Below are 24,824 nucleotides of genomic sequence, written 5' to 3'. Positions count from 1 at the left end.
CTACCTTTTTCCTTTTCTATTTTTTCCATCTATCATTTGTTCCTCCTTTTTAATCTTTTGGATTGGCAGACAAGGGAGGGAGAAAACCCCAGTAATACAAATGTTTGAACAACACTATTAATCATCTTAACTTAATTCAGTTTGTAGAACAAAACAGCCAAATATAGACTATACATTCTTTTCAAGTCCACGTCACAGTCACCGGCATAAGTCATGTACATAAAGCTACAAAATAAGTCTCAATAAATTTCAAATGGGTTTTAAAGAACTACATAGGAGGATAAGAGCCACAACTAGACATGGAGAAGTACTAAGAATAGAATTTCTGTATTTATTAAAACTGCCATGCCCACAAAGTTATTTTAGAGGCAGCCTGACTTATAGTATCTGTATTGATAAAGCAATGTTAATTTTCATGGCTTTGGCAAACATTTTTTTAAAATGAAAGACTAAATAAAAAGGGTGTATTTTTTTAAAATTCAGGTTTTTGGACCGGGGATTTAGCTCAGTGGTGCCACCTGCCTCACAACCTCAAGGTTCTGAGTTCGATCCCTGGTACCTGGAAAAAAAAAAAAAATTCAGGTTTTTCAGATTACCTCAGTCTCTAAGAACAATTTTCTTATATTCTCAAAATTTCTGAGAGGATTTTCTGGGCTTCCTCACATAATAAGTATAATAGAACATTATTCTAATACAATAAATATTACTCCATAATAAAAAAATCTAAAATTCTACAAGCAGCATTATGTTGAACTAAAGAATCCAGACTAAATGACCATATACCACATCACTTCTTTTAGTTCAACTTTGAGAATATGAAATTTATTATAGAAAATGAAACAATTAATTATCTGTATAACTGGCGTATTATTGAAGGTAAATTTGCTTGAGGTACTGGTTATGCAAGGTTATACATTTGTCAAAACTCATCTTTTGCAAATGGGAAGTGAACCAAAAGATGGAGGGAGAGGAGGGGAAGGAGACACAAAAAGAGTTAAGATGTGTTATGCACATGTACCAACTCCCCACGATGAATGTAATCATTATGTACTACAAACATTTACTAGTACAATAAAAAATTTTAAAAATCTGAAAACTTTATGAGAAAAAAATGCATTAAAGTAAGCAATGGTTTTTAAAACTTGCCAGGCAACAAGAATCTAAATGTCAATCCTATTCTTTATTTTAACTAGGAAAGAACTATCACAGTTACTAGCTAAATGTTGAAAGCATAAAATTAGTTCAAAACCTGCTTAATCAGATATTCCTGTAAAACTTGTAACAAGTGTATAATCAGTGGTATTAGGATATAAAAAACGTGAAGATGGTTTTTATCATGAAACTGACATTTTAACTGAAGCTGAATGAATTCTGCCCAGTTACTGACCAAATCATGTCTAAAAGATGGTTTTATGTTCCAGTTTAGGAAATCTTCTAAATTGGGGGTTAATTTTACATATGCTGCTTCCATTTGTTTCCTTACTGTGTCTACTGGACTGTTCTTGTCACATCTAAGCTTTATCATGTCTAAATTTTTCTAACATTGAATCTGTGATGTAAAAAATGTATGATGTGCTACAAATGCATAATAAACTTGTGATACCTATGTAATCTGTAAAACACTTCTTGTAAATTACCTAATTTATTTTTTTTTCTGTACAATTTCTTATGCAAACTTTTAACATATTACTTGTAGCCTGTTCTGTAAACAGTCCCATACTATTTTCTTTTGTGGTTATTTGTAAGAAAAAACCTTGGGTTTTGCTTGTTTGTATTACATAGCCATTAAGCCAATTTTTTTTGGTACCGGGGATCGAACTTGGGTCCTTGTAATTGTGAGGCAGGCAGGGGAACCACTGAGATAAATCCCCAGCCCTTAAGCCAATTTTAATATCTTCCTTTTCTGTAGTTTAACTTTCTCTAATTTTGTTAATATTTTAAATAAATGTTAAAAATCATGCTTTTTATTTCCTACTTTCCACATAAATTCTAAGTTATTTACTAATGTATTCCATTATTTCTTTATTCCACAGAATTGTACTCCCACATTTCCACTCTGATTAAATATAAGGTTGTGATTTTCATTGAAATTAATTATAGTAAAGTGTAAACTCCTTGAGAGCCAAGGACTTTGGAAATTGTGGTCTATCTCTATCTCCAATATCTGGTACAGAGGTGGCACTCAATAAATAAATATAGAATAAATTAAAATTTACATATTAATAGCACTGTTCAGTTCCTGAGACACATGCAACTGGTGCTTCATCCATATTTCTATGGATGTCACTCAAGTTTTGACTAGTCTGTAGATGCCAGGAATCTCTTTGCATTATACTTGCTGGTCTGGAAATGTCACAGAATTAATGCAACTTCAGAGCCTTCTTAAACTTCTTAAACTTTACATATTCTGGCACACTTTCTCCTTGAAAAGATAACTCTGATTTATGTAATCTACACTGGTTCCCAGATTACTAGAGGCTTAAGAAGCACTCAGAGTGGCAATTTATTTGATAATTCATCATTTATTAGCTCCTCTTTTTGTTTTACTTCGCACATTTCTCTTAACACTCTCTCCTATAATTACTTTCCAAATAAACCTTTTCTATTTGAAAAGAAACTCATTCAGCTGGACATGGTGGCACACGCCTGTAATCCCAGCACTCTGGGAGGCTGGGGCAGGAAGACTGCAAATTTGAGTCTATCTGGGTGACTTATCAAGACCTTCTCTCTAAATAAAAAACAAAAAAGGGCTGTGGATGTACCTCAGTGGAAATGCCCTAAGGGTTTGACCCCCAGTAACATAAAACAAAATGAAACAAAACAGAAAAAACCACCTTATTCAAACTGCAATCATAGTGTACATTTCATTGTGTAAATTTTACCTCAAATATTAAAAATTTGGAATAAAGATGACAGAACTCAGAGATAAAATAACAATGAACTAAATAAATAAGTGGCTAGATGTAAGTAGGATATGCATGGACCTATAATGATAATATAACAGGAATCAAGGATAATGAATAATCCAATCATATGCACTCTAAAGTTCAAGTAATAGGCTCAGAATATCCAGCTCTCTCAGGGCCGGGGATTTAGCTCAGTGGTTCTGTTGCCTGCCTCGCAAGCACAAGGACCTGAGTTCGATCCCCAGTACAAAAAAAAAAAAAAAGGAATATCCAGCTCTTTTTGTTCTCTTTAATTGCTTACCTAGAAACCTACTGTTTTAGTCTTGTGTGTAAAAAAAAAAAAAAAGAAATCACCTAGAAAATTAAAACTTAATCATCCAGTACTTCTCACAAGGCAGCAAATTTATTTCTGGATTCTAACTGGTTAATGTATACTTCTTTAAGGGGCCTGATGAAGGAAAAGCTACCAGGAAATACAACTACCACAAGGGAGTGTGCTTGGGTTCAAAGCTGTTGCGCAAAGTGGAAAAGGCCTTTCTTTGCTGAGTGATGTAAACAGCTAAGCAAAGCTCTGTTTACAGGTGTCCTGAGCCTAGCGGCTTCCTATCCCAATGGATTAATAAATGTAAGTTTCAAAAAGCCTCTGAAAAGCAATTTCTGAGGATAATACTAATATATTACGGTAAGAGACAAAAAGAAAAAGCCCAACAAAGTACATTTAGGGTGTATTTCAAGCTTGGTCAGGACCCAATTTAGAGCAGATTCGAATGGGATAAACTGTCAGAGAAAGTTCCAGAAATGGGTGTGGTGGTTCAAGGGCTGACAGAAAACTACAATTTTTTGCTGTGTTGCTCACTAACTGATGTTTTAGGTCAGGCAAGATGCCCAGTCTTTCTGTGAAAACAAAAAGGTTGTAGAAAAATTAACAAGTTTGTTTTAAACATCAGCGAGAATAACATCTGCCCTAACTTTCTTACCTTGTTTTAGGTAAAATATCTGAGTTTCAAAGTAAACTTCAAACTTCTTGCCTAAAACATACACAACTCACTGAGATTAACATATTGGAAAGAATTCCCTTTAGAAAAAGAGAGAATGTTCACATACACTGATAGAGGCTGGTGCAATGCTACATTTTGATGAGGTTATAATGAAAGCAGAATATATATTTATGTAAATTATCCATATGCTTCTTACCACGTCCCTATTACCCCAAGATGCTACTCAGGCAGGATAACCACTAATATTCATTGTGTGAAGCAATTCTACCTTAGCAAAGATAAACTGACTTAAAAACAGAAGGACCAAAGGAAAGCAAGGGGGACTACTAGGTCAGTGGCTTGGGAGCAGCAGGGAAACAGCAACACCTGGAAGCTGGTTAGAAATGCAAATTCTCAGATCACTCCCTCAGCCTACCCAATCAGAAACACTAGTGGCAGGCCTCAGTCCATTTAACCATGCAAGAGGCCTGGGACAATGGGCCACTCCCAAGTGAGCTGGGAACTAGCTACCAGGGTCAATAAAGTCAGAATTCTCTCTCTAACTCTGTGTTTGTAACTTTTGATCCAAAAGTAACAGTTCTGAAGAAGCAATTCCAGTTTTAACTAAAAAAAAAGTCCCTTTAAACCTCAACTACTAAGTCTTTCATGTTTACAACACTGCAGAAATTCTTACACACAGCCCTGAGTCTGGTTCTCTGTGATATGTCTGTCACCACATATTCTCTCCTCCTCACTCCACCAGGTTAAATATTTTTCACCCTTGATCTGCTCTCTGATCATTAGAGCAATCAATTCAGAATCACTAGAAATAGGCACATGCTAAGAAATGCAGGCTGGGAGCAAGAGAAGTGGAGAAAACAGAGAAGAGGGGTGTTAGTGGTAAGAGTGATGTTTAATGTTACAACACATAGGTTTAAGATTGGTCAAACTGTAAAACAAATACAATATTTAAGATATTAAAAATGTGAAGGCTGCATTTGAATTAGGAAATTATTGTAATTTTAAGGCTATTGGTAATGCTATTATAGTTATCTTTCTTTTTTTGTATGGTTTGTTTTTTTTTTTCCGGGGATCGAATGAACTTGGGACCTTGTGCTTGCGCAGCAGGCGCTGGAACCACTGAGCTAAATCCCTGGCCCTATAGTTAGTTATCTTTCTTGAGTCTTGTTTTTTTTTAGATGAGTGGCAAAATATTGATGGACAAAATGATGTGACATCTGGAATCGGCTTTAAAATAAAGTAGAAAAGAATAAAGATAAACACATAGATGTACTGGGCAATGTGGCACACGCCTGGAATCCCAGCATTCTGGGACGTTGAGGCAGGAGAATTGCAAGTTTGAGCTCAGCTTGGGCAACTTAAAATAAAAATGACTCTCACTGCCCACACCCTACCGAGGTCCCGAGTCACACAGAAGACACCGAATCAGCCCGCTGCAGACAGGCAGCCCTGGTTCCACACTACAAAGATGCAGAGGACACCAGACCACCAGACCACGGTACTGAGTCCCGCTGCTCCCGGCCCAGAGGTAGGGGCTTCTGAGCTGTCGTCCCACTGCTCCTGGTCCATAGGAAGGGGCTTCCCGGTCACGACCCCTCCCCCGCTGCTCCCAGACCAGAGGAAAGGGCTTTTGGACCACCTTCTGTCCCACTGCACCTAGCCCGGAGGAAGGGGCTTCCAGGCCACCATCCCTCCCACTGCTCCCGGCCCAGAGGGAGGGGCTTCTGAGCCACCATCCCTCCTGCTGCTCCCAGCCCACAGGAAAGGGCTTTTGGGACACCATCCTTACCGCTGCTCCCAGCCCCTGTCCCACCTCTCCCAGCTCAGAGGAGGTAATCCATGCAGGTGCTAACAGCCCCCTGCCCCAGTTGAAATGAGAAAACACATAAATAAGTCTCAAAACAAGACTTCCAGATCACCTACAGCAACCCCAAAGGGAAATGAGATGGAACACTCTGATACTCAACCACCTGGACCCATTGAACTGGCAATAAAAGGGGATCTGGAAAAAATGAAATCAGAAATAATTTCTCAGATAACAGGAGAAATTGTGCCCCTAGTGCAAGACATGATTAATAAATCTAGAGAGGAGCTCAGGAACATGATGGAATCCCAATATAGGAAACAAATGGAATCCATAAAGCAGATGCAAATAGATTTCCAGGACATGAAAAACTCCATTGAAAGTCTACACAGCAGAATGAGCCAATGTGAGGACAGAATTTCAGATACAGAAGATAAGATTGCAATTAATGACCAGGAAAAGAAAAATTGCTTCAAAATTATAAGGGAACATTAGAAATCAATCCAGCAGCTGCTAGAGGATGCAAAGAAGAATAACATAAGACTGATTGGAGTCAATGAAGAAACAGGAGAGAGTGCAGATGACATAAAAAATCTCTTCACAGAAATAATGGCAGAAAACTTCCCAAGCAGGGGAAAAGGGCTTGACATACAGATAAGTAAGGCACATAGGACTCCAAATATAGGACTCCTTGATCAAAAAAAATCTACACATAGGCATATAATTGTTAAAATTCCAGAAACTCAACAGAAGAACAAAGTTCTCCAAGCAGTTAGAGAAAAGAAACAAATCACATACAAAGGAAAGCCCATCAGAATCACAGCCGACTTCTCAACACAAACCATCAAGGCAGGAAGAGCTTGGAGTGACATATTCCAAGCCCTAAAAGAAAACAGCCTCCAACCCAGATTGATGTACCCTGCAAAACTATCTTTCAAAATTGATGGGAGAAATAAGATACTTTCATGACAAAGAGCACCTTAGGAACTTCATGAATACCAAACCAGCACTCCAAAGAATTTTACACAATAGCCTAGGAACAGACATTGAGGATCACAACCCCAGGAAGCAAAGCAGAATGAACCCATCTGGCATGACAAGAAATTCAATGTAAAGGGGGAGAACCCAACAAAAAGAAAAAGTCATGGCAATGACAAGTCAATACGTTTCACTTATAACCATCAATGTTAATGGTCTCAATTCACCAATGAAAAGAAATAGACTGGCAGAATGGGTCAAGAAGCAAAATCCAACAATATGCTGCATACAAGAAACACACTTCATTCAAAGGGAAACTCATAGACTGAAAGTTAAAGGGTGGAAAACAATACTCCATGCGACAGGAACCCGAAAAAAAGCAGGAGTAGCTATCTTCTTTGCAGATCAAGTAGATTTCAAACCAACACTGATTCAGAGAGATGAAGAAGGACACTACATCCTTGTAAAGGGAAGAATCCACGAGGAAGAGATGACAATCATAAATATCTATGCACCAAACACTTGTGCGCCCAACTATATAAAAGAAATATTAACGGACATGAAAAATAATATATACACTAATACAATTGTAGTGGGGGATCTCAACACCCCACTGTCATAAATAGATAGATCAACTAGACTAAATATAAGTAATGAAGTACTAGAACTCAATTGAACTCTTGAACAAATGAACTTAACAGATGTTTATAGAGTCTTCCACCCCAGAATACACATTCTTCTCAGCTGCACATGGGTCATTCTCAAAAATAGACCACATACTCGCACACAGAACATGTTTAAATAAGTGCAAAGGAACTGAAGTTATCCCCTGTATATTATCAGACCATAGTGCGATGAAATCGGAGATCCATAGCAAAAGAAACTCAAAAAATTTCATAAACACGTGGAAATTGAACAACACACTTCTGAATAACCAATGGGTCACAGAGGAAATTAAAGAAGAAATCAGACAGTTCCTTCAATTAAATGACAATGACAATACAATATATCAGAATCTATGGGACACAATGAAAGCAGTCTTACGAGGGAAATTCATAGCAGTGAATACGCATATTGGGAAAACAGAACAAGCCCAATTAAACAACCTGATGCTGAACCTCAAGCTTCTAGAAAAAGAGCAGGACAACCACAAAGCTCATACAAGGGAGGAAATTATAAAGATCAGAGGAGAAATCAATGCAATGGAGACTAAGAGAATGACACAAAAAAAAAATCAATGAAGCCAAGAGTTGGTTCTTTAAAAGAATAAACAAAATTGACAAACCCTTAGCCAACCTTGTCAGAAAAAGGAAAGAAAAGGCCCAAATCCATGCAATTAGGAATGAAAAGGGTGAAATTACAACACATCCAGCAGAAATCCAGAGGATCATCAATACCTACTTCCAGAACCTATACGCGAATAAGATGGACAACACAGAAGAAATGGACAGATTCCTAGATACATATGAATTACCAAAGTTGAACAAAGAAGACCTAAAAATTCTGAACAACCCAGTATCAACCAATGAAATAGAAAATGTAATTAAAAACTTATCAACTAAGAAAAGCCTGGGCCCTGATGGCTTCACTGCTGAATTTTACAAGACATTTAGAGAGGAACTGCTGCCACTACTGTTTAAACTCTTCAATGAAATTGAAAGGAAAGCAATACTCCCACATTCATTCCTGGAAGAGAGCATCACCTTGATCCCCAAAGCAGAGAAAGACCCAACTGAAAAAGAGAACTATAGGCCAATCTCACTAATGAACATAGATGCAAAAATCCTTAATAAGATACTGGCAAACAGAATGCAGAAGATAATCAAGAAGATCATACACCCTGATCAAGTGGGATTCATCCCAGGGATGCAGGGATGGTTCAATATACGAAAATCAATCAATGTAATACATTATATCAATAGAGCCAAGGACAAAAGACAATGCATTAATGTTAAGTTACTTCTCTTGCTCAGTGTAATGAAGAGCCACAAGGGATTATGGGCCAGAGTTAGTATTTAAATAGATGAAGCAACGAAAGAAAAGAAAACAACCCCTTTGGCTCTCTGCTTTATTTAAGAATGATAACAAATAGAGCTGATGAAAAGGTTGCTACAATAAACCAAAATTCTTTATTTCTTGAATATAAAGATGTTGCTGTTATTTGAAAAACTGATGTATTTTACATGCCAGTAAATGACTGCCTGGAGATAAATTGAAAAAATGCTCCATTTTCCCACATCTGCTCTTACTAGCTATTGTTATGACTGCACAGAAAAGGTATAAATTTGTCCAAGGCCACTGAGCAAGTGAGAATCATGTTGTTCCCAAGTACGCCTCTCACTGATTAGGTAAGTATTTATTAAATAGTTATTATTCCTTGACTAGCATTACCAACCTTGACCTCTCTCATAAGCCTCCAAACTATAAACTACCTATAGGACCCCTATTCCTGCCTGCTTTTCACCGTACTGCCTGACATGCCCTGAACTTAGAAACTCTCCTGCTCTCTTACCTTTGTGCTGTCACAAGTGCTATTCCTTCCTTGCCTGGATCTCTTTCCTAAGTTGTCTTTTGATATTTGTGGTGATTAGGTCCAGTATTCCTGCTATACATACCTAAATCCATTGAAGTTACTTATAAAAAAGAGTGTAGCATTTGTACATAAAATCTATGTACATTCTCCTAAATATTTTAAATCTTCTCTAGATTACTTATAATACCTAGTACAATGTCTTTGCTATGTGAATAGCTGTTACACTACATTGCTGAAGGAATAGTTACAAGGAAAAAAAATCTATTCATGTTCAATGGAGATTTTTCCTGAATATTTTCAATCTGCAGTTGATTGAATCGACAGGTGTGGCGGAACCAACAACTTTCCAGATTCAGCTCAGGCATCCTGTCCTTAAAGGCCCTGCTGACTCACCTCTCTCACAGCAGACCAGGGATGCCTCTACTACAGCTCTGATTTTACATTGTTAACCTCTCTGACTAAGCAGTGAGCTCCTTGAAAACAGAGACCATGTTTCTGATACCCCTATTTCATGTGGTACACATCAAGTACTATGGTCTGCTGTTACGCCTCAGGGCTCCTCAAACACACACACACACACACACACACACACACACACACACACACTGATGTCATCACTATTCCAATTCCTATATTCCTTTTTGGCTAACAATGTCACTTAGGATTCTCATAGCTGCAAAAGCCAGAAAGCTACCTCCCAACCACAACTTTTAAGGTAAATTGGGACAGATTTCATCATTGTTATCAGCATTGTGCCCCCATCTTACAGAGAGAAATATAATAATCTTCAAGAGTTAGGTAAACCAAACTCACAGTACTCCTTTAAAATGGCATTACCCCTCAGAGTTTGCAAATTAAGATTGCAGTATGATGGAGGAGCACCAGGGGGCCTGTTGTAATTGTTCTATCCACTCTAACCCTAACTCAGTTCTCTGTTTAGCTCTTAAAAACCTAGAGACTTACCAAGCACCATGGTGCATACTTGTAATTCCAGCTACTCAGGAGGCTGAGGGAGGAGAATCACAAGTTTGGGCCCAGTCTGGGCAATTTAGCAAGACTTTGTCTCAAAACAAGAAAATACAGAGGGCCAAGGATGTAGCTCAGCGTAAATGTTCTGGGCTCACTTCTCCATTGTTGGTGGGAGGGTAAGTTGGTACAACCCAACATCAGTATGGAGATTTCTGAAAAAGATGAAAAGCAGAGGTTCTATTTGACCCAGCTATTCCCCTCCTATGTATCTTTCCCAAAAGAGTTAAAATCATCATACCACAAGGACACATGCATACCCATGTTGATAGCAGCATAATTCATAATAGCTAAATCTTAGAAACAACCCATATGCCCGTCAACAGATGAACAGATAAAGAAAATGTGGAATTTGTACACAATGGAGTACTACTTTGCCGAGAAGAAGAATAAACTTGAGACATTTTTAGGTAAATGGATACATCTAGAGACCATAATCTTAATTGAAGTAAATCAGACACACAAGTTTAAACATCACATTATTTCTCTTGTGTGAGAAACCTGAAGTGTAAATAAGGAGCAAAATGGAGGATATTAGAAAGTAGGAAGAAGTTCAAATGGGAAGATAACAAGGAATGGGGAAGGGGGGAGGGAAGGGAAGAAAGGGAAAGGGTTTTTAAAAAAGAGAATTGAAGGGAAAAATTGGAAACGCAGCTTTTATAAATGGGGAGGGGAAGAAGGGTTGAAGGGAGGTAAGGGAAATGGGAGGAAAAAAAGAATTAATATGTTATGGACAGGTATAAATTCCCCATGATCATTATGTCTGGTAAACATTAAAAATGTCCTGAGTTCAATCTCCACAACTGAAAAGAAGAAAAAAACAAAACAAAACTGAAAAACAACAAACCAAAACAAGAATTCTTACAGGGCCCGGGATTTAGCTCAGTGGTTCCACTGCACCTGCCTTGCAAGCACAAGGTCCCAAGTACGATCCCCGGGACCAAAAAGAAAAGAAACCGTAGAGACTCATCTGCTTCTTATTTTGCTACCCAGGCCCACCAACACAGTCCGCTTCCCTGATGTAAGCCTTCCTAGAGTGTGATAGTGTCTTGCATGCTCAGGAAGGCAGGAGTGGGTAATAAGCCAGATGTGGTAGCACACATCTGTAATCCCAGCAATCCGGGAAGCTGAGGGAGAGGATCTCAAGTTTTGAATTCACCCTGGGCAACTAGGCAAGATATAAATAAGGGCTAGAGGCATAGCTCAGGCAAAGTTTCTAGGTTCAATCTTTAGTTTAAAAAAAAAAAAGCGAGTAATAGCAGCCCACAGCTTGGAAGAAAAGGAAAAAGAATAACAAATTCCTATATATAAGCACCTTTAAAGTCAGTCAAGATTCCTAAGATTAAGAGACAGATTTGTAGAATACAATCAGCATTTATTCTAATAAAATAGAAAAGTGTTTCACAAGGAGTCAAGGTCTTATTTTGTAAAAAATTTTGATTTGTTTCTACATACATACATACACACACTTGTGCAACAAGTACTGACTGAGGGCTACCATATGCTTGGCAGTAGAGGTAAACAGTGCAAAAGACAGATCAAGAAAAGAAAAAAGCTCTCTGGCTTTGGGTAGCTGTGATTCCAGTGATTTGAGGGAGGGTGGGAGGGAGGACCATTGAGAGAGAGAGAGAGAGAGAGAGAGAGAGAGAGAGAGAGAGAGAGAGACAGAGAGATGAATGCACACAAATATGTTTTGTATCATGATATAAGAAAGTCTTCTTGAGACAACCCACAATGTGAGAAAAAAATCTTCACCTGCTCTTCCTCAGACAATGGTCTACTATCTCGAATCTATAAAGAACTTAAAAAGATCAGACCTCCCAAATTTAAAGACCCAATCCAAAAATGGGCATCTGAAATGAACAGACATTTCTCAAACAAAGAAGTAGAAATAGTGAATAAATACATGAAAAAATGTTCAACATCACTGGTCATTTGAGAGATCCAAATGAAAACAACACTGAGATTCCACTTCACTCCAGAAAGAATGGCTGCTATCATGAACCCTGCTCCACTGCTGGTGGGAGTGTAGACTGGTGCAACCACTGTGGAAATCAGTATGGAGATACCTCAAAGAACTAGGACTGGAAGTCCCATTTGATCCTGCTATTCCACTGCTGGGGATCTTCCCCAAAGAATTAAAAGAATCATACCACAGTGATATATGTGCACCCATGTTCATAGCAGCACACTTTGTAATAGCTAAAACTTGGAAGCAGCCCAAGTGCCCATCAACTGGAGACTGGATGAAGAAAATGTTTTTTTTTTATAAAATGGAGTACGACTCAGCCATAAAAAATGAGAAATTAGAGACATTTATAGCTAAGTGGATGCACATTGAGGCCATACTCTTAAGTGAAATAAATAGGACACACATGTATAAATACCGAATAGTTTCTCTGGTGTGAGAAACTGAAAGTGTAACTAAGGACTAAATGTATAATAGGTCATGTGAAATAGGAAGAAAAGGGGCAAAGGGGAAGGAAGTGGGAGGGCTAGGGGAAAGGATAGAAGGGAATGGGACTAATATGGGAAAATGGAAAAATTGAAACAAAATCTTTGTAAATAGGGAGGACTGGAGGGGTTGAAGGGAGGGCTGGGCAAGGGTGAAAAATAAGAACCAAGAGAGACTATGGAAAGGTGCAAATTTCCAATGATGAATGTCATTATACTGTATACCTAAAATGTACCAATGATTAAAATGAATAATCGATAATGCAAAATAGGAAGAAAAGGTCCAAAGGGGTAGGGGTAGTGGGAGGGGCAGGGGAAAGGAAAGAAGGGAAAGGAAAAATGATGAGAAATGGAAAAAATGGAAATAAAGTCTTTGTAAATAGGGAAGGGTGGAGGGGGTGAAGGGAGGGCTAGGAATGGGGAAAAAATAAGAACCAAGAAGCATTATGTAAAGGTACAATTCCCAATGAGAAATGTAATTGTGTTGTATACCTACAATGTACCAATAAAAGAATTTAATAAAAAAAAAGAAATTAAAAAAAAAAGAGAAAGTCTTCTTTACACTGGGCTAGGAACAACATCTGGAAACCACCACTTAAGAATGATGCTTACTGACCATGTACACTCTGTGGTTTACAAACTGTTAGTGGTATATTAAGAGATAAGTACAGAAAATGCGAACAACCATTCAGAAAATTTTACAATGACTTTGCTCTGACATCTAACTGTGATAATTTTGCTAGTAACTCAATTTTATTTTTTATCATGTTTTATAAAACATAAGAAGAATCAATCTACAACGGAGCAGAAAGAAGAAAAAGACTTGTTCTTCACCAGGGATGATATGAGCAGCACCGTCCTCAAAGACAGACTGGGCCAGTTTTGGGGAGTGTATGAAGCATTTTGATTTGAAACTGTGACCATGGACCGTGGAGAAGGGGCAATGCAGTGATGAAGAAGACCCCAACAACAGGAAAGTGAGGTTCAGGTTTGCTCTCTTCTCATACATGTAAAATGATGAAAACAATTAAATGGTAAGTGGGAAACTGTAGCACTGATAATGATGATGAATGTACTGCTAAATTCAAAAGACATGACATAAGAACCATTTCAGGTTGTGTGAAATTAACATGAATTGCAGTCATATACTTGAACTACTCACATAATGTACCTTGGCAGCAAAACAAGTATATTTTAACATCCCTGTCTTTTTTTTTTAGACAAGGTCTTGCTAAGTCACTAAGTTACCTTAGCTGGGCTCAAACCTGCAATTCTCCCATCTCAGCCTCCCATAATGCTAGGATTATAGGCATGCACCACCACACCCAGCTAAGTATAGCTTTCTGATCCACTTTGTTTTAATTACTGCAATAAAAGCTATATATTTTGTGTTAAAGTTTCATAGCCTGTCATTCATTCCACATGGTAAAAAACTCACTGTATTAAAAGACTTAAAAAAAAAAATCTTGCCAGTGTACCAAATTGAGTGGGTAAAGTGGTAAAAATGATGAGCTAGCGAAGAGTTTTCATGGAGGAATAAGTTTTTGAAAATAATTTCAAAAACTAAATTGTTTTGTAGGTAATTTCTGTGGACTTCTATTTCAACTGGATGTCAATTATACTATTGACCGTATGGTAAGTGGAATGCCAAAATTCCTTGTTTTTTCATACGTACTTCCAGCCAGAATCATCAGTACAGGGGGAGTTTTGGCTGTTGGAGAAAAAATAATAGAAAAGCACTGCCTTGAAAATATACTAAAAGTACAAAATAATTTTAACGTTGTTATTCACTATTAAAGATACGGAAATTCTATACAATTAATGAGAACTAAGCCAAGTAGCAATGGGTAATACAATGCTTTTCAAGTTATTTCCATTTCAGTTTGGAGCAGACTGCACAAATTGCTACAGTGGGGCACGGACTCAAAGAAGGAGAAATGAGCACCAGTACAAGAAGGCCAATAATTAGTCCCCCACCCAGGGGTTGCCAAATGATAGCCCCTGGGCCCAGTTAGTCAGGGTTCCACTGGAACACAATCACACATACTTATTTCTGTGCCATCTACAGAGGCTCTGACACTGTAACAGCAGTAGATGGTTGTGATCCACAAAACTAAAACATGGATTATCTGCCTTTGCAAAAAGTTTCCAACCTGTTCCCTAATACATAACATAGTTCCCTGAAAGTATACAGACCCCTCTTTATTTACTCTTTGACTGAATGTATTTATCGAGTATCATACATCAGCACTATTCTAAGTGATGAGGGTACAGCAAATGAAGAAAAAGAAGGAAGCAAAGAAAAAACAGAAGAGGAAAAGTAAAAGAAAAGTTGTTGCTCTGATGGAGGCTACATACTTATGGCAAGAAACCATAAATAAATACTTAATACACAAGAAAGTGATGGATGCTGGGGGAAATAACACACAAAAGAAGAATAAAGATGATATTAGTTCAATATGTATCAGGCACTACTTTAAGTACTTTTATACACCAAGTCATGAAACACAATAATTATGCTGATACATTATTTATCCTCACTTTATAGCTAATAAGGGTGAGGCACAGAGAGGGCACCCAAGCCACATGGACAGAAAGTGCATTTGAAGTCAGACAATCTGGTTCTAGAACTCATGCTCTTAATATACATATACCAGCTCTGTGCAGAAATAGAGTTGTACAAAAACCAGGGAAGGCCTCACTGATTTGTGACACTGACAAAAACCCTAAAGGAAGTAAGGAATCAAGTCAAGTGAAAACCTGGGAAGAGCTTCCAGAAAGAAACAACAGCAAATGAAGAGGCCCTGAGGAGGGAGAGCTCAATGCATCCACTGAGGTCAGCAGGCAGGACAGCTATGCATTGAAAGGTTCATGGAGAACGAGGTCCAGAGGCAGAGAGGACACAGTGCCAGTAGCATCTTTGGTATCACAACCACGGCAAGGACTTGAGTTTACTGGCTATTCAGATGGGAAGTCACTGGAGGGTTTTGAGCAGAGGAATAACATAAACTGGATTATGTTGAAAAATGGATCACCCCTAAGAACATACTGTGTGGGCAGCAAAGACAGAAGTGAGGGGAACAATTAGAAAACAACTGCAATAATTCAGATAAGAGGTGTTCTGTTGGTGACTTGTATTAGAGAGGCAACAGCGGAGGTGGTTAACGGTTAGAATCTGGCTATGTGGGTATGTGTGCATAAACATATAGTCAGTATATGTATATAATGAATACCAACACATAGAAGCTGAGTGTACTCTACAGTATACTACTATACTACTCTACAGTATACTACTACATGTACTAATACAAATAGGTAATATAAGTCATAATTTACACAGAAAAATGCAGATATTAACTGTACTGTTTGACAAGTTCTGACAAACATAACATACCCCTAAGATACCAACATTTTTATCATCCTATATATATTTTGTTGGAAAAAATAGAATTTGATAGCATATGAGAGAAAGGACTGTCTCAAGGTCTGTGGGCTGTTCCACAGAAGGATGGAATGACCATTTACTGAGGTGACTGCTTATTCCCAAACCTGAGCATGACAAGAAGGCAAGCAAGAGGAACTAAACAAGTATCATTATGAGTGAGGTCATCACCTTGTAATCTTTTATTGCTTAAATCTGATGAAAATACCTGGATTTTAGTTCCACTGTTATTCATTTCTACACTAGGCTTACCACGGCTAATGGTAATGAATAAATAAGTAACTGCTTATATCCATCAACACAAATTTATTCATTAGTCACCTAAACATGCTTTGTAGTAATACCTATAAAAGGATAATACATTAATGTTTGGCTCTTCTGTGTCTTAGATAACCAACCTACATTTTGTTTTCATTTCAATAAAAGTTCTGGGAGAGGCTGTGAACATGGCTTTACGGTAAAACACTTGTCTAACGTGTGAAAGGTCACCCTCCCAAAAAGTTCTGGCAAACAATAGCTTTCCCAAGAGAGGAAATGGGGGACTCAGTGAAGAAAGCAAAGAGAATAAGCATATTGAATTGTCATCTTGACAGAATTTGAAAATTTTTACTAAAGGTACATGTTGAACAACTTGCACAGGGCTACCAAATGATGAATCAAGACTTTCCACATTTTTTGGTAGCTGGTAAGGCTAATGTTCCCAAATGCCATGGATACACTCATACATTTACTCATGCACATGTACATAATATGTTATTCAAAGAGAACTTCTCATTCATCCACTGTGTGCCACAAACCAGTGCTGGTATTGAGGAGCTTTCATTCTGCTGAGCGTCTTTCATTTCTGCACTTGCTTTCCAGTCAAGTCCATGACATGAAGCCACCTACCAGAGATGTACTTTTTCCTTTAGCTAAGTACAACAGGCTTCATTTTCAAGTGGCAACCCCAAACTAGCATATTCCAAGTGATCCAGATGTACTTTCTACCTAATGTGGTATTTCTTCAGCTTCAAAGCAAGGCTGGGGAACAATATACTGAGTTTTGCTTTTTTCCTTTTGCTGCTTATGCCATCTATATTAAATGCCTCTGAATTTAATGCTTTAATTCCTGCTTTCTGTTAAATAGTAATACAGGGTTAAAGATTTATTTCTGTAAATGAAACTCCTTGCTGTGTCTTGACTTAGCTAAACAAAGCATGGCTAGAGAATGTTGGATTGGCTCCACTTCAAATTTCTGCTATCTCATCTTGATTGGGTACTTCATGTAACTAAGAATCTTTTCACTCATCATTAGCTCCTTCCCTGTCACATTTCTCATAACAGCCCCCTCTAAAAACTGCTATGAAACCATTCCGACCTATTCTTATTCTTGCATACACTTAACCTCAGCAAATTACTTCATATTCCACCACTCTGCAACTATCACAAGGGTAAGTATGACCTGTCTAAAGTTCCTATGTATACTTACTAAATTGTTCTTTTATTCTTTTTTCTTTTGAGGAGGGCAGAGCTGGGAACTGAACCCAGATCGAGTCACACCCTCCGCCTATTCTTTTATTTTTGACTGCAACTTAAGATTTCAAACAGTACTCCATCATTCTTTTATATCTTCAATCTTTTCCATTCCTCATTCCTTCTGTTCAACCAATAAATGTGTTGAAAATCCCCTTGACCTAAAAATCCCAGTTCACCCAAAGACCTCCCAATCACTTCTTTTCATTTTCCTAACCCAGATCTAGCTCTGATCCTTCACAATGACACCCGTGAAGTAAGAGGCTCCCACATGCTTTTCCCTCTCACTGCTCGACAACCAACTACAAACTGGCTGCCATCTAAGTCTCACCCCAAAAATGCCACCAAAGATCGCCATCACTTGAAGATACATAGCTACAAAGTGGAAGAGAAGGGATTCAATCAAAAGCAAAAAACCCAGAAACATCGGCTGCATACGGGTCATTCTCCAAAATAGACCACATGCTAGCTCATAGGACATGTTTAAGTAAATGTAAAAGAACTGAAGTTACCCCCTGTATATTATCAGACCAAAGAGGAATAAAAGGAAGGAGAACAGGAAAAAAACCCACCTAATATTTATTAAATGCTTAGCATCCAAGTGAGTAAAAGCAAACTTTTTATGTTTATTTGTTGAGACAGGGTTTCACTATGTAGTCTACGCTAGTCTTGAACTCATTATATAACCAAGATGGCCTCAAACTCATGACAATCTTCCAGCCTCAGCCTCCTAAAGGTTGGGATTACAGACATATGCCACACCTACCTGAGCAACCCTATTATTATCATCCCCTTTTTAGAGAAGAGAAAACTTTGGTGTGAAAAAGTTAAAATGATTTTCATTTTCAAATCTTCAAATTGCTTCTTCCATGCAAACTCTGCCTCTGTTCATCAGATGACTATGTGAAAGCTACTTGAGTTATCGTGAGACATACCCTCAGCAACAGTCATGGGGTCCTGGGTCTCACTGAGGCCCCAAGATGCCTGGGGCCAGCCTCTGGCAGCAACTGGAACATGGAGGGTCACAAACTCTGAGTTGTTGACAATGTTCCTTTCCCTTTCCTCTTTTGTGTGTGTGTGTGTGTAAAACGATAACAACTGGGAATTAAGATGTTACAAGCATATTGCTCAAGAGTGTTTTCTAGGCTGTTTTCCTTATTTGAAAATGAGATTAAGCCTAATAAATCTAACCCTTCTTTCACATCTACAACTCAAGATTTTTACTGAACTTGGAATTAGATAAATTCATTACTTAGTATAGAATATGACTATAAATGGGTATAAGGATAGTTTACTCAAATTTTAAATCGTTGTTTTGTAGTAGTAAAATTCATAAATTCCTTCCTTGAGAAAACACTGAAACATCCATTTAGTTTCTTTTTATTCTGGAATCTAGCACAAACTGGTCCCTGAATTCCACCCCACCCCTCTACTGGGTGTGTACATGTACTCTGCATGTATGATTATGGTCTTGATGTTATCCTTTATCTGTAGTCTCCTTACCCATTATTCAACAAAATACAAAGTGGTAGTGCCATTTTCCACTTTTCAACATTTTTCTGCAAGGTTACAATTAACAATTTTAATAACTTGTTTAATTTCCTTGTCTTGGGAAAAGGAATTTGAGTTGAACAATAGGGTCTTAAGAGATATTAAAGTCTGTGGCTGGTTCTCTTATTAATGATTCATTCATTGGGTTAATGAACCAAACTGACATGGGTTTCACATATAAGCTTGTATGACATGACTGTTAAACAGTCACTCCCTTACATGGACTAGCAAATACTCCCAATTCTTCCTTTCAGTAAGCATATGGATAGCAATTATCATTTTGGAGTTGTTGAAAGTAAATCTTCAAAAGCATTTATTTCAAAATAAATGTAAGAATATTTGTGATTCTCGTTATATAGTCATTTTTGTTGAAGTAAAACATGTCATAGAGCTGGGGATCTAGCTCAGTGGTGCCGCCGTCTGCCTCGCAAGCTCAAGGTCCCAAGTTTGATCCAAAAAAAAAAGTGTCATAGTTTTTTTAATTCTCCCAAAGGTAAAGAGCATTAAGTTATACCTTTTTTTTTGCTTGTTTGAAATTAACATCTAATACAGAGTGAATAGAAAAAGTCTGAATACTGCTTCTTTCTACATTCAACCCAATTCTGACAACTACACTATCAATGGCCTAGGAGGCAGGCAATACAAAGAAACATCGGCTCTCTAAAAGCTAAGCAGAACCATGAACATACTCCTGGACTCTCATTTGTACATGAGAAACCTAAGGTTTAGAGTCACTGTCCAAGAGCTTACCAAGTTTTCTTAACTCAGTGGAGGTCCCAGTGCATAAGTCAAAAGTTAAACAAGTCTAAGCCTAAGAGATCTTGTTAAAGTAGCAAGAGCAAAAACTGTGAACAGCTGCAAAGTAAAAATCTCTGCTAGAATCATTTTACCAGAGGACAGGAAAAATGACTGCACCTGGAATAGCCACCGTGAATGCTACAGACCTGAGGTACAGAATCCAAGGAACAGAACTACACAAAGTATGTGGGAAAAGAGAACTTGTTATCAAACAAAGGAAGGAATCTGGAGTTGGTTTGATTGTCCTCTGCTCTGAGAGGCAATTAGATGGAGGTGGGACTACCGTAAGAGTCCTAGGTCCTAAAAAAACATCTCACAGGACTGATGTTAAAGACCAAAGAAGTACTTCTGGGGCTTGATACATGTCTCTAAGTAAAATATCCTCATATTTATCTCTGGTAAAAGATCTTCCCAAGGCAGAGAATTTTAGAAAATTCCGAAATTTGAATTCAAGTGGAATTCCCTAGGCTTATTTCCTGCAGTGAGTTCAAATGCCAGAATCATCAGGTCACCAGTTGGAAGGTAAAGGATCCTCTCCCCTGGCTATCTGGTTCTTTGGGAGTCTTTGTTGTCTTCTAGAATTTTCTACAGTAGAAAGCCAGGCATGACCATCAGAAGAGGTTTGGCACAGTAAAGGAAACAATCAACAGAGTGAAGAGACAAAGATATCTCTGGTTCCTGGACAGGTAAAACCATTACAGTCAAAATGGCCTTACTTCCAAAACTGTTATACAGATTTAATGCACTCAATCAAATTACCAATAACATTCCTCAAAGAACTAGAGAAAACAATCCTAAAATTCATATGGAATGCAAAGAGACCCACAATAGCAAAAGCAATTCTGGGCAACAAGGGCAACGCAGCAGGCATCGCAATACTGAACTGCAAAGCTACAATAATTAAAAAAACAGGACAGTACTGGCAAAAATTAAAACAGGACAAAACAAAACAAACAACAACAAAAATAAAAAATAGGGCTGGGGATTTAGCTCAGTGGTTCCGTTGCCTGTCTCACAAGCACAAGGTCTGAAGTTCGATTCCCGGTACCAATAAATAAACAAACAAACAAATAAATAAATAATAGATTTGAGGACCAGTGGAGTAGAATAGAGGTTGCAGAAACAACTCTAGGCACACTCAGCTACCTTATCTCTTTGGCAAGGGGGCAAATCCTTTTGCTAGAGGAAAGACTCTTAACAAATAGTGTTAGGAAAACTTGAGTACCCACATACTGAAGGTTAAACATGGACCCAGATCTCCCACCATGCACTAAATTAAAATCAAAATGGATCGAAAATATAAGTACTAAAACAGAAATAATCTTCTGGAAGACAAAATAGCTAAAGCTCTTCAAGACACTTAAGTAGGTATGCAAGGACTTTCTGAACAGAACCCCAGTTGCATAAGAAATAACAGCAAGAATCAACATAGAATCATCAAATTAAAAAGCTTTTACAAAACAGAGGAAACAACCAACATAGTGAAGAGACAACCTGCAGAACAATGAGATTCCGTCTCACTCCAGAAACAGGTATCTGTCTTCAAGAAAACAAATGATAACAAATGCTGGAGAAGCTGCAAAGAAAAAAGGAATACTTCTTCATTGTTGGAAATGTAAACTGCTACAACCATTACAGAAATCAGTACAGACACTTCTCAAATAACAATCAGAAATTCCATTCAACTCTCTTGAAAGAGCTAAAGACATCACATTATGGTGATACATGTGCATATCCATGTTCCAGTATGACAATTCAAAATAGCTAAGTCTTAGAATAGCTTACATGCCTGTGAACAGAGGAATAAAGTGTGATATTTACACACAACAGATCTCTATTCTGCCATAAAGAAAGATTAATTTGAGTCATTTGTAGGAAAATGGATGCATACTGAGACCATAAAAAAGCCAAATTATAATGGGGAAAAAATAAGAACCAAGATAAGACTATGTAAAGGTTCAAGTTCCCCATGATGAATGTCCTTATATTGTATACCTAAAATGTACCAATAAAATTAATATTGACTGCCAGTGCAGAGGAAGAGGCTTCCAGGCCACCATTCCACCACTCCCAGCTCAGAGGAAGGGGCTTGCATGCCATTGTTCCACTGCTACCAGTGTAGAGGAGTGGGCTTGCAGGCCGCCATTTCACTGCTACCAGCACAGAGGAAGGAACTTCTGAGCCGGATTCCACCCCTCCCAGTGCAGAGGAAGGGCCTTCCAGGTCACCCTTCCACTGTTCCCAGCACAGAAGATGTAGCCCCCCCCCATCAAAATGAGAAAACACGTAAACAAGTCTCAAAACCAGACTTCCAGATCACCTACAGCAATCCCAAAGGGAAATGAGATGGAACACTCTGAAACACAACCACCTGGACTCCCTGAACTGGCAACAAAAGAGGATCTGGAAAAAATGAAATCAGAAAAAAAAAAGAAATCAGAAATAACTTCTCAGATAAAGGCAGAGATTGTGCTCACAGTGCAAGACATGATTAATAAATCTAGAGAGAAGCTGAAAAACATGACAGAATCCCAACACAGGAAACAAATGGAATCCATAAAATACATACAAACGGATTCCCAGGAGATTAAAAACTCCACTGAAAAAAAAAAACAAAACCTCCACCGAAAGTCTACACAGCAGAATGAGCCAATGTGAGGACAGAATTTCAGACATAGAAAATAAGATTGCAATTAGTGACCAGGTAAAGAAAGATTGTTTCAAAATTGCAAGGGACTACGAGAAATCAATCAAGCAGCTGCCAGATGATACAAAGAAGAATAACTTAAGACTGATTGGAGTCAACGTAGAGAAAGGATACAGTGCAGATGACATAAAAAAAACTGTTCACAGAAGTGATGGCAGAAAACTTCCTGAGCGGGGGAAAAGAACTTGACAAACAGATAAGTGAGGCATATAGGACTCCAAATAGCCTTGATCAAAAAAAAATCTACACATAGGCATATAATTGTTAAGATTCCAGAAACCCAACAAAACAACAAAGTTCTCCAAGCAGTTAAAGAAAAGAAACAAATCACATACAAAGGAAAGCCCATCAGAATCACAGCCGACTTCTCAACACAAACCCTCAAGGCAAGAAGAACTTGGAGTGATGTATTTCAAGCCCTAAAGGAAAACAGCCCCCAACCCAGATTGATGTACCCTACAAAACTATCTTTCAAAATTGATGGAGAAATAAGTTGTTTTATGACAAAGTACACCTTAGGAACTTCATGAACACCAAACCAGCACTCCAAAAACGTTTAGATAATATCCTAGGAACAGACAAAAAGGATCACAACCCCAGGAAGCACAGCACAATGAATCCATCAGGTGCAACAAGAAATTAAATGTAAAGGGGGAGAATCCAATAAAAAGAAAAAGTCATGACAATGATAAGTCGATATCTATCAGTTATAATCATCAATGTTAATGGTCTCAATGCACCAATTAAAATAGATGGGTAGAATGGGTCAAGAAGCAAGATCCAACAATATGCTGCAAACAAGAAACATACTTAATTCAAAATGAAACTCCTGATTCAAAGTTAAAGGGTGGAAAACAATACTCCATCGATGGGAACCTGAAAAGAGGAGTAGGTATCCTCTTTGCAGATCAAGTGGATTTTAAACCAATACTGATTAAGAGAGACAAAGAAAGACACTACATCCTTGTAAAGGGAACAATCCAACAGGATGAGATGACAATCATAAATATCTATGCACCAAACTCTAGTGCACCCAACTATATAAAACAAATACTGAAGGACATGAAAAGTCATATATGCACTAATACAATAGTAGTGGGGCACCTCAATACTCCACTGTCACAAACAGATAGATCAACTAGACAAAAAATAAGTAATGAAATACTAGAACTCTATTCAACTCTTAAACAAATGAAGGTAACAGATGTTTAGAATAATGTACCCCACAAAATCAGAATACACATTCTTTTCAGGTGCACAAGGGTCGTTCTCCAAAATAGACCACATACTTGCTCATAGAACATGTTTAAGTAAGTGCAAAAGGAATTGAAATTATCCAGTGTATTACTAGAACATAATGCAATGAAATTGGAGATCAATAGCAAAAGAAACCACAAGAATTTCTAACACATGGAAATTGAACAACACACTTCTGAATAACCAATGGGTCACAGACAAAATTAACAAAGAAATCACACAGTTCCTTCAATTAAATGACAATGACAGTACAACATATCGGAATAGGACACAATGAAAACAGTCTTACAAGGGAAATTCATTGCAGTGAATTCTCATATTAGGAAAACAGGGCGAGCCCAATTAAACAACCTCAGGCTGAATCTCAAGTTTCTATAAAAAGAAGAGCAGGACAAACCCAAAGCTCATACAAGGGAGAAAATTATAAAGATCAGAGGAGAAATCAATTCAATGGAGTCTAAGAGAATGATACAAAAAAAATCAGTGAAGCCAAGAGTTGGTTCTTAGAAAGAATCAACAAAATTGACAAACCCTTAGCCAACCTTGTCAGAAAAAGGAAAGAAAAGGCCCAAATCCATGCAATTAGGAATGAAAAGGGTGAAAGTACAATGGACCCAGCAGAAATCCAGAGGATCATCAATACCTACCTTCAAGAACCTTTATGCCAATAAGATGGAAAACAGTAGAAATGGACAGATTCCTAGATACATATGAATTACCAAAGCTGAACAAAGACGACCTAAAAATTCTAAACAACCCAATATCAACCAGTGAAATTGAAAACGTAATTAAAAACTTACCAACTAAGACAAGCCCAGGTCCTGATGGCTTCAAAGCAGAATTCTACAAGACATTTAG

General features: G+C 37.9%; 1 protein-coding gene across 26 annotated transcripts in view; it reads right to left on the bottom strand.

Moving 5' to 3' along the window:
* Ppfibp1 (PPFIB scaffold protein 1) overlaps positions 1-24,824 on the bottom strand; it is a 194,274-nt gene that overhangs the window by 72,643 nt on the left and 96,807 nt on the right. For 6 of the 26 annotated variants that reach the window (XM_087200242.1, XM_087200241.1, XM_087200251.1 and 3 more), the window contains one exon: positions 10,183-10,400. The exons of the other annotated variants lie outside the window; for them this stretch is intronic. The gene's annotated coding sequence lies outside the window, so the exon portion shown is untranslated. The remainder of the gene's footprint in view (positions 1-10,182; positions 10,401-24,824) is intronic. 26 annotated transcript variants of the gene reach the window in all.

This window comes from Heterocephalus glaber, unplaced genomic scaffold (assembly GCF_053883595.1).
Source record: "Heterocephalus glaber isolate CG9 unplaced genomic scaffold, H.glaber_assembly_v1.0 deba00001733, whole genome shotgun sequence".
Taxonomy (NCBI): domain Eukaryota; kingdom Metazoa; phylum Chordata; class Mammalia; order Rodentia; family Bathyergidae; genus Heterocephalus; species Heterocephalus glaber.
Note: the sequence above shows the minus strand (reverse complement) of the source record. Positions and strands in the feature narration are given on the sequence as shown.